The following is a 12,307-nucleotide window of genomic DNA, read 5'->3' as shown; positions in this document are numbered from 1 at the left end:
TCAAAATCATTGCAGGCCTGTAAATGACACCTGCCCTGAAAACAAATCCTGGGGTCACATATCGACCAAAAAATTCAAAGGACGTCCATATTTCAAAACGACCATTTCAAAAGGCATATTTTACGCACATTAGTGTTCTGCTTCTTTTTCTTTCTTTCCTTTTTTGTTAAAAAAACGGGAATGGAAAAAGGAATCCCTCAGAATGGGCAAAAATCGTTGCAAATGAATCAATGGACAAAGGTTTAATCTCCAATATATATATAAACAGCTCATGCAGCTTAATATTAAAAAAACAAACAACCCAATACAAAAATGGGGAGAAGATCTAAAGAGTCGTTTCTTCAAAGAAGACACAGAGATGGCCAAGACGCACATGAAAAGCTGCTCAACAGCACTAATTATTAGAGAAATGCAAATCAAAACTACAATGAGGTATCACCTCACACCTGTTAGAATCGGCATCATCAGAAAATCTACAAACAACAAATTCTGGGGAGGGTGTGGACAAAAGGAGCCCTCTTCCACTATTGGTGGGGATGTAAATTGATACAGTCACTATGGAGAACAGTATGGAGTTTCCTTAAAAAAACTAGAAATAGAATTACCATCTGATCCAGCAATCCCACTTCTGGGCATATACCCAGAGAAAACCATAAATCAAAAAGGCACATTCACCACAATGTTCATTGCAGCACTATTTACAATAGCCAGGTAATGCAAGCAACCTAAATGCACACAGACAGATGAATGGATAAAGAGTGGTACATATATAAAATGGAATACTACTCAGCCATAAAAGGGAATGAAACTGGGTCATTTGTAGAGACATCGATGGATCTGGAGACTGTCATACAGAAGGAAGTAAGTCAGAAAGAGGAAAACATATATTGTATATTAATGCATATATGTGGAACCTAATAAATGGTACAGATGATCTGGTTTTCAGGGAAGAAATAGAGACACAGAGGTAGAGAACAAACGTATGGACACCAAGTGTGGGAAGCCCTGGGGTGGTGGTGGTGGGATGAGTTGGGAGATTGGGATTGACCTGTATACATGTATATGCATAAAATACTTAACTAATAATATCCTGCTGTATAAAAAAATAAATAATATTAAATTTCAAACTTTTAAAAAATAAAATTTTAAAATAAAACTGAGAAAAGTTCTTCCCTTCACACAGATGTATTTATAGGAATGAATTATTTCCATGCTTATATCTATAAATACATAAGAGGAATCAAATCTAACTTGAACCATAAAAGAAAAAAAAACCTGAACCCACCAGTTATACAGAGGGAAACCCTATCAGGGCACTTGCTCCAGCGGTAAACAATTCTGAAATTAGTCAGAGGTGGGGAATCACCTCCCATACAGCCAGAAACCCACACCCCATGCAAGGAGCATCCTCATTGCAAATCTGGGGGACCGTGCTGAGGCATCTGTGAGTAAACGTGAGCTGAGCCCCAGGCCAGCTGCTGCTGAACTGTTCCCACCCTTCCCAGGTAAAACACCTGAATATGTACAAGGGCTTGAAAACCTAGAGGAAGGGCCATGGAGCCACACCAGCGACAGCACACAGGCCAACTTGGTGCCTGCAGGCCAGCCAGGATGGTCCTGGCCCCGGGCGCTCTTCTGGAAGTTTTCTAATGCCCTACCTGAGATACCCGTCCTGTCCCGGCCCCCACTGCTTTTTTCCTTCCTCACCTCTGTCCGGAGAGAAATTCCATCGGAAGGTATGGGTGACACATCCTCTTCTTTACAGGTGGCAGCCTGGCAACTCCTGCAGAAAGGCCAGCAGAGCCCCACTCACACCGGGCCACCAACAAAGCCTTGGCCCCTCACTCCCTCCCACCAGCACAGCCCCGAGACTGCTGACGGGGCAGAGAATATGGAGTCAGGCACAACTTCAGGGGCTATTGCTGCCTGGAGCGCTGTTTATATTGACCTCAACCAGGCACACCTGGGGAGGGCCGGCCGGCAGGGTAAGGCTGCCCAGGTCAGCTAATCCACAACCCTCAGGGAATCACATTGTTGAAAATGGACCTCGCTAAGTCAGAATAGAAGCCAAGGAAAAAAAGGACACAATGCCATTTGCAGCCCCGTAGATGAGTCTAGAGGTAATCACGTGACTTGGAGTAAGTCAGAAAGTGAAAGACACATATCGTATCATATCACTTATAGGTGTTACCTAAAAATGGATACCAGGGCAGATACTTCCACGGAGAAGGGCAATCACAGATTCATTAAACAAACTTAGGGTTCACCAATGGAAAGGTGTGAGGATTAGTTTCATTACGATATCGGGGTTAACAGACATAATCAAACACAGGTGACATATATAATCACCAGAGACCTACGGAATACCAAGAGAAGACTACTCAACATTCTGTCCTAACGTACATGGGAAAAGGATCCCAGGAAGAACAGACATCTGTATATGTGTAAAAGAACCACATCTTCCACACCTAAAACAAGCCAAACATTGTATTCAAACTTGCTGTAATAGAAAATAAAAAATTAAAAACACGAACAAGAAGTAGTGAGACAAACTTGAGGGGCTTTCTCCTGGCACATTCCATTCTAAATTCCAATCTAGAACACGACTTCCATTGAGGCTCTGTTGCTCTAGTAACCAGATTTGGTAAGGGAGAACCGCTGCCACCTTGTGGCCGTTTCACGCAACAGCAGCTTTAATCCCAGCGCTAATGGTTAGTTGATATTCAAAATCATTGCAGGCCTGTAAATGACACCTGCCCTGAAAACAAATCCTGGGGTCACATATCAACCAAAAAATTCAAAGGACGTCCATATTTCAAAACGACCATTTCAAAAGGCATATTTTACGCACATTAGTGTTCTGCTTCTTTTTCTTTCTTTCCTTTTTTGTTAAAAAAACGGGAATGGAAAAAGGCATCCCTCAGAATGGGCAAAAATCGTTGCAAATGAATCAATGGACAAAGGTTTAATCTCCAATATATATATAAACAGCTCATGCAGCTTACGATTAAAAAAACAAACAACCCAATACAAAAATGGGGAGAAGATCTAAAGAGTCTTTTCTTCAAAGAAGACACAGAGATGGCCAAGACGCACATGAAAAGCTGCTCAACAGCACTAATTATTAGAGAAATGCAAATCAAAACTACAATGAGGTATCACCTCACACCTGTTAGAATCGGCATCATCAGAAAATCTACAAACAACAAATTCTGGGGAGGGTGTGGACAAAAGGAGCCCTCTTCCACTATTGGTGGGGATGTAAATTGATACAGTCACTATGGAGAACAGTATGGAGTTTCCTTAAAAAAACTAGAAATAGAATTACCATCTGATCCAGCAATCCCACTTCTGGGCATATACCCAGAGAAAACCATAAATCAAAAAGGCACATTCACCACAATGTTCATTGCAGCACTATTTACAATAGCCAGGTAATGCAAGCAACCTAAATGCACACAGACAGATGAATGGATAAAGATGTGGTACATATATAAAATGGAATACTACTCAGCCATAAAAGGGAATGAAACTGGGTCATTTGTAGAGACATCGATGGATCTGGAGACTGTCATACAGAAGGAAGTAAGTCAGAAAGAGGAAAACAAATATTGTATATTAATGCATATATGTGGAACCTAATAAATGGTACAGATGAACTGGTTTTCAGGGAAGAAATAGAGACACAGAGGTAGAGAACAAACGTATGGACACCAAGTGTGGGAAGCCCTGGGGTGGTGGTGGTGGGATGAGTTGGGAGATTGGGATTGACCTGTATACATGTATATGCATAAAATACTTAACTAATAATAACCTGCTGTATAAAAAAATAAATAATATTAAATTGCAAACTTTTAAAAATAAAATTTTAAAATAAAACTGAGAAAAGTTCTTCCCTTCACACAGATGTATTTATAGGAATGAATTATTTCCATGCTTATATCTATAAATACATAAGAGGAATCAAATCTAACTTGAACCATAAAAGAAAAAAATAAACCTGAACCCACCAGTTATACAGAGGGAAACCCTATCAGGGCACTTGCTCCAGCGGTAAACAATTCTGAAATTGGTCAGAGGTGGGGAATCACCTCCCATACAGCCAGCAACCCACCCCCCATGGAAGGAGCGTCCTCATTGCAAAGCTGGGGGACCGTGCTGAGGCATCTGTGAGTAAACGTGAGCTGAGCCCCAGGCCAGCTGCTGCTGAACTGTTCCCACCCTTCCCAGGTAAAACACCTGAATATGTACAAGGGCTTGAAAGCCTAGAGGAAGGGCCGTGGAGCCACACCAGCGACAGCACGCAGGCCAACTTGGTGCCTGTAGGCCAGCCAGGATGGTCCTGGCCCCGGGCGCTCTTCTGGAAGCTTTCTATTGCCCTGCCTGAGATACCCCTCCTGTCCCGGCCCCCACTGCTTTTTTCCTTCCTCACCTCTGTCCGGAGAGAAATTCCATCGGAAGGTATGGGTGACACATCCTCTTCTTTACAGGTGGCAGCCTGGCAACTCCTGCAGAAAGGCCAGCAGAGCCCCACTCACACCGGGCCACCAACAAAGCCTTGGCCCCTCACTCCCTCCCACCAGCACAGCCCCGAGACTGCTGACGGGGCAGAGAATATGGAGTCAGGCACAACTTCAGGGGCTATTGCTGCCTGGAGCGCTGTTTATATTGACCTCAAACAGGCACACCTGGGGAGGGCCGGCCGGCAGGGTAAGGCTGCCCAGGTCAGCTAATCCACAACCCTCAGGGAATCACATTGTTGAAAATGGACCTCGCTAAGGCAGAATAGAAGCCAAGGAAAAAAAGGACACAATGCCATTTGCAGCCCCGTAGATGAGTCTAGAGGTAATCACGTGACTTGGAGTAAGTCAGAAAGTGAAAGACACATATCGTATCATATCACTTATAGGTATTACCTAAAAATGGATACCAGGGCAGATACTTCCACGGAGAAGGGCAATCACAGATTCATTAAACAAACTTAGGGTTCACCAATGGAAAGGTGTGAGGATTGGTTTCATTACGATATCGGGGTTAACAGACATAATCAAACACAGGTGACATATATAATCACCAAAGACCTACGGAATACCAAGAGAAGACTACTCAACATTCTGTCCTAACGTACATGGGAAAAGGATCCCAGGAAGAACAGACATCTGTATATGTGTAAAAGAACCACATCTTCCACACCTACAACAAGCCAAACATTGTAATCAAACTTGCTGTAATAGAAAAAAAAAGTAAAAACACGAACAAGAAGTAGTGAGACAAACTTGAGGGGCTTTCTCCTGGCACATTCCATTCTAAATTCCAATCTAGAACACGACTTCCATTGAGGCTCTGTTGCTCTAGTAACCAGATTTGGTAAGGGAGAACTTCTGCCACCTTGTGGCCGTTTCACGCAACAGCAGCTTTAATCCCAGCGCTAATGGTTAGTTGATATTCAAAATCATTGCAGGCCTGTAAATGACACCTGCCCTGAAAACAAATCCTGGGGTCACATATCGACCAAAAAACTTCAAAGGACGTCCATATTTCAAAACGACCATTTCAAAAGGCATATTTTACGCACATTAGTGTTCTGCTTCTTTTTCTTTCTTTCCTTTTTTTTAAAAAAATGGGAATGGAAAAAGGCATCCCTCAGAATGGGCGAAAATCGTTGCAAATGAATCAATGGACAAAGGTTTAATCTCCAATATATATATAAACAGCTCATGCAGCTTACGATTAAAAAAACAAACAACCCAATACAAAAATGGGGAGAAGATCTAAAGAGACGTTTCTTCAAAGAAGACACAGAGATGGCCAAGACGCCCATGAAAAGCTGCTCAACAGCACTAATTATTAGAGAAATGCAAATCAAAACTACAATGAGGTATCACCTCACACCTGTTAGAATCGGCATCATCAGAAAATCTACAAACAACAAATTCTGGGGAGGGTGTGGACAAAAGGAGCCCTCTTCCACTATTGGTGGGGATGTAAATTGATACAGTCAGTATGGAGAACAGTATGGAGTTTCCTTAAAAAAACTAGAAATAGAATTACCATCTGATCCAGCAATCCCACTTCTGGGCATATACCCAGAGAAAACCATAAATCAAAAAGGCACATTCACCACAATGTTCATTGCAGCACTATTTACAATAGCCAGGTAATGCAAGCAACCTAAATGCCCACAAACAGATGAATGGATAAAGATGTGGTACACATATAAAATGGAATATTACTCAGCCAAAAAAAGGAATGAAACTGGGTCATTTGTAGAGACATCGATGGATCTAGAGACTGTCATACAGAATGAAGTAAGCCAGAAAGAGGAAAACAAATATTGTATATTAATGCATATATGTGGAACCTAAAAAATGGTACAGATGAACTGGTTTTCAGGGAAGAAATAGAGACACAGAGGTAGAGAACAAACGTATGGACACCAAGTGTGGGAAGCCCTGGGGTGGTGGTGGTGGGATGAGTTGGGAGATTGGGATTGACCTGTATACATGTATATGCATAAAACACATAACTAATAATAACCTGCTGTATAAAAAAATAAATACAATTAAATTTCAAACTTTTAAAAAATAAAATTTTAAAATAAAACAGAGAAAAGTTCTTCCCTTCACACAGATGTATTTATAGGAATGAATTATTTCCATGCTTATATCTATAAATACATAAAAGAGGAATCAAATCTAACTTGAACCATAAAAGAAAAAAAAACCTGAACCCACCAGTTATATAGAGGGAAACCCTATCAGGGCACTTGCTCCAGCGGTAAACAATTCTGAAATTGGTCAGAGGTGGGGAATCACCTCCCATACAGCCAGCAACCCACCCCCCATGCAAGGAGAGTCCTCATTGCAAAGCTGGGGGACCATGCTGAGGCATCTGTGAGTAAACGTGAGCTGAGCCCCAGGCCAGCTGCTGCTGAACTGTTCCCACCCTTCCCAGGTAAAACACCTGAATATGTACAAGGGCTTGAAAGCCTAGAGGAAGGGCCATGGAGCCACACCAGCGACAGCACACAGGCCAACTTGGTGCCTGCAGGCCAGCCAGGATGGTCCTGTCCACGGGCGCTATTCTGGAAGCTTTCTAATGCCCTACCTGAGATACCCCTCTGGTCCCGGCCCCCACTGCTTTTTTCCTTCCTCACCTCTCTCCGGAGAGAAATTCCATCGGAAGGTATGGGTGACACATCCTCTTCTTTACAGGTGGCAGCCTGGCAACTCCTGCAGAAAGGCCAGCAGAGCCCCACTCACACCGGGACACCAACAAAGCCTTGGCCCCTCACTCCCTCCCACCAGCACAGCCCCGAGACTGCTGACGGGGCAGAGAATATGGAGTCAGGCACAACTTCAGGGGCTATTGCTGCCTGGAGCGCTGTTTATATTGACCTCAACCAGGCACACCTGGGGAGGGCCGGCCGGCAGGGTAAGGCTGCCCAGGTCAGCTAATCCACAACCCTCAGGGAATCACATTGTTGAAAATGGACCTCGCTAAGGCAGAATAGAAGCCAAGGAAAAAAAGTACACAATGCCATTTGCAGCCCCGTAGATGAGTCTAGAGGTAATCACGTGACTTGGAGTAAGTCAGAAAGTGAAAGACACATATCGTATCATATCACTTATAGGTATTACCTAAAAATGGATACCAGGGCAGATACTTCCACGGAGAAGGGCAATCACAGATTCATTAAACAAACTTAGGGTTCACCAATGGAAAGGTGTGAGGATTGGTTTCATTACGATATCGGGGTTAAGAGACATAATCAAACACAGGTGACATATAAAATCACCAAAGACCTACGGGATACCAAGAGAAGACTACTCAACATTCTGTCCTAACGTACATGGGAAAAGGATCCCAGGAAGAACAGACATCTGTATATGTGTAAAAGAACCACATCTTCCACACCTAAAACAAGCCAAACATTGTATTCAAACTTGCTGTAATAGAAAATAAAAAATTAAAAACACGAACAAGAAGTAGTGAGACAAACTTGAGGGGCTTTCTCCTGGCACATTCCATTCTAAATTCCAATCTAGAACACGACTTCCATTGAGGCTCTGTTGCTCTAGTAACCAGATTTGGTAAGGGAGAACCGCTGCCACCTTGTGGCCGTTTCACGCAACAGCAGCTTTAATCCCAGCGCTAATGGTTAGTTGATATTCAAAATCATTGCAGGCCTTTAAATGACACCTGCCCTGAAAACAAATCCTGGGGTCACATATCGACCAAAAAATTCAAAGGACGTCCATATTTCAAAACGACCATTTCAAAAGGCATATTTTACGCACATTAGTGTTCTGCTTCTTTTTCTTTCTTTCCTTTTTTGTTAAAAAAACGGGAATGGAAAAAGGCATCCCTCAGAATGGGCAAAAATCGTTGCAAATGAATCAATGGACAAAGGTTTAATCTCCAATATATATATAAACAGCTCATGCAGCTTACGATTAAAAAAACAAACAACCCAATACAAAAATGGGGAGAAGATCTAAAGAGTCGTTTCTTCAAAGAAGACACAGAGATGGCCAAGACGCACATGAAAAGCTGCTCAACAGCACTAATTATTAGAGAAATGCAAATCAAAACTACAATGAGGTATCACCTCACACCTGTTAGAATCGGCATCATCAGAAAATCTACAAACAACAAATTCTGGGGAGGGTGTGGACAAAAGGAGCCCTCTTCCACTATTGGTGGGGATGTAAATTGATACAGTCACTATGGAGAACAGTATGGAGTTTCCTTAAAAAAACTAGAAATAGAATTACCATCTGATCCAGCAATCCCACTTCTGGGCATATACCCAGAGAAAACCATAAATCAAAAAGGCACATTCACCACAATGTTCATTGCAGCACTATTTACAATAGCCAGGTAATGCAAGCAACCTAAATGCACACAGACAGATGAATGGATAAAGATGTGGTACATATATAAAATGGAATACTACTCAGCCATAAAAGGGAATGAAACTGGGTCATTTGTAGAGACATCGATGGATCTGGAGACTGTCATACAGAAGGAAGTAAGTCAGAAAGAGGAAAACAAATATTGTATATTAATGCATATATGTGGAACCTAATAAATGGTACAGATGAACTGGTTTTCAGGGAAGAAATAGAGACACAGAGGTAGAGAACAAACGTATGGACACCAAGTGTGGGAAGCCCTGGGGTGGTGGTGGTGGGATGAGTTGGGAGATTGGGATTGACCTGTATACATGTATATGCATAAAATACTTAACTAATAATAACCTGCTGTATAAAAAAATAAATAATATTAAATTGCAAACTTTTAAAAATAAAATTTTAAAATAAAACTGAGAAAAGTTCTTCCCTTCACACAGATGTATTTATAGGAATGAATTATTTCCATGCTTATATCTATAAATACATAAGAGGAATCAAATCTAACTTGAACCATAAAAGAAAAAAATAAACCTGAACCCACCAGTTATACAGAGGGAAACCCTATCAGGGCACTTGCTCCAGCGGTAAACAATTCTGAAATTGGTCAGAGGTGGGGAATCACCTCCCATACAGCCAGCAACCCACCCCCCATGGAAGGAGCGCCCTCATTGCAAAGCTGGGGGACCGTGCTGAGGCATCTGTGAGTAAACGTGAGCTGAGCCCCAGGCCAGCTGCTGCTGAACTGTTCCCACCCTTCCCAGGTAAAACACCTGAATATGTACAAGGGCTTGAAAGCCTAGAGGAAGGGCCGTGGAGCCACACCAGCGACAGCACGCAGGCCAACTTGGTGCCTGTAGGCCAGCCAGGATGGTCCTGGCCCCGGGCGCTCTTCTGGAAGCTTTCTATTGCCCTGCCTGAGATACCCCTCCTGTCCCGGCCCCCACTGCTTTTTTCCTTCCTCACCTCTGTCCGGAGAGAAATTCCATCGGAAGGTATGGGTGACACATCCTCTTCTTTACAGGTGGCAGCCTGGCAACTCCTGCAGAAAGGCCAGCAGAGCCCCACTCACACCGGGCCACCAACAAAGCCTTGGCCCCTCACTCCCTCCCACCAGCACAGCCCCGAGACTGCTGACGGGGCAGAGAATATGGAGTCAGGCACAACTTCAGGGGCTATTGCTGCCTGGAGCGCTGTTTATATTGACCTCAAACAGGCACACCTGGGGAGGGCCGGCCGGCAGGGTAAGGCTGCCCAGGTCAGCTAATCCACAACCCTCAGGGAATCACATTGTTGAAAATGGACCTCGCTAAGGCAGAATAGAAGCCAAGGAAAAAAAGGACACAATGCCATTTGCAGCCCCGTAGATGAGTCTAGAGGTAATCACGTGACTTGGAGTAAGTCAGAAAGTGAAAGACACATATCGTATCATATCACTTATAGGTATTACCTAAAAATGGATACCAGGGCAGATACTTCCACGGAGAAGGGCAATCACAGATTCATTAAACAAACTTAGGGTTCACCAATGGAAAGGTGTGAGGATTGGTTTCATTACGATATCGGGGTTAACAGACATAATCAAACACAGGTGACATATAAAATCACCAAAGACCTACGGAATACCAAGAGAAGACTACTCAACATTCTGTCCTAACGTACATGGGAAAAGGATCCCAGGAAGAACAGACATCTGTATATGTGTAAAAGAACCACATCTTCCACACCTACAACAAGCCAAACATTGTAATCAAACTTGCTGTAATAGAAAAAAAAAAGTAAAAACACGAACAAGAAGTAGTGAGACAAACTTGAGGGGCTTTCTCCTGGCACATTCCATTCTAAATTCCAATCTAGAACACGACTTCCATTGAGGCTCTGTTGCTCTAGTAACCAGATTTGGTAAGGGAGAACTTCTGCCACCTTGTGGCCGTTTCACGCAACAGCAGCTTTAATCCCAGCGCTAATGGTTAGTTGATATTCAAAATCATTGCAGGCCTGTAAATGACACCTGCCCTGAAAACAAATCCTGGGGTCACATATCGACCAAAAAATTCAAAGGACGTCCATATTTCAAAACGACCATTTCAAAAGGCATATTTTACGCACATTAGTGTTCTGCTTCTTTTTCTTTCTTTCCTTTTTTTTAAAAAAATGGGAATGGAAAAAGGCATCCCTCAGAATGGGCGAAAATCGTTGCAAATGAATCAATGGACAAAGGTTTAATCTCCAATATATATATAAACAGCTCATGCAGCTTACGATTAAAAAAACAAACAACCCAATACAAAAATGGGGAGAAGATCTAAAGAGACGTTTCTTCAAAGAAGACACAGAGATGGCCAAGACGCCCATGAAAAGCTGCTCAACAGCACTAATTATTAGAGAAATGCAAATCAAAACTACAATGAGGTATCACCTCACACCTGTTAGAATCGGCATCATCAGAAAATCTACAAACAACAAATTCTGGGGAGGGTGTGGACAAAAGGAGCCCTCTTCCACTATTGGTGGGGATGTAAATTGATACAGTCAGTATGGAGAACAGTATGGAGTTTCCTTAAAAAAACTAGAAATAGAATTACCATCTGATCCAGCAATCCCACTTCTGGGCATATACCCAGAGAAAACCATAAATCAAAAAGGCACATTCACCACAATGTTCATTGCAGCACTATTTACAATAGCCAGGTAATGCAAGCAACCTAAATGCCCACAAACAGATGAATGGATAAAGATGTGGTACACATATAAAATGGAATATTACTCAGCCAAAAAAAGGAATGAAACTGGGTCATTTGTAGAGACATCGATGGATCTAGAGACTGTCATACAGAATGAAGTAAGCCAGAAAGAGGAAAACAAATATTGTATATTAATGCATATATGTGGAACCTAAAAAATGGTACAGATGAACTGGTTTTCAGGGAAGAAATAGAGACACAGAGGTAGAGAACAAACGTATGGACACCAAGTGTGGGAAGCCCTGGGGTGGTGGTGGTGGGATGAGTTGGGAGATTGGGATTGACCTGTATGCATGTATATGCATAAAACACATAACTAATAATAACCTGCTGTATAAAAAAATAAATACAATTAAATTTCAAACTTTTAAAAAATAAAATTTTAAAATAAAACAGAGAAAAGTTCTTCCCTTCACACAGATGTATTTATAGGAATGAATTATTTCCATGCTTATATCTATAAATACATAAAAGAGGAATCAAATCTAACTTGAACCATAAAAGAAAAAAAAACCTGAACCCACCAGTTATATAGAGGGAAACCCTATCAGGGCACTTGCTCCAGCGGTAAACAATTCTGAAATTGGTCAGAGGTGGGGAATCACCTCCCATACAGCCAGCAACCCACCCCCCATGCAAGGAGAGTCC

Source organism: Mesoplodon densirostris, chromosome 1 (assembly GCF_025265405.1).
Source record: "Mesoplodon densirostris isolate mMesDen1 chromosome 1, mMesDen1 primary haplotype, whole genome shotgun sequence".
Classification (NCBI taxonomy): Eukaryota; Metazoa; Chordata; class Mammalia; order Artiodactyla; family Ziphiidae; genus Mesoplodon; species Mesoplodon densirostris.
The sequence above is the reverse complement of the archived record's forward strand: the minus strand, read 5'-3'. Positions refer to the sequence as shown.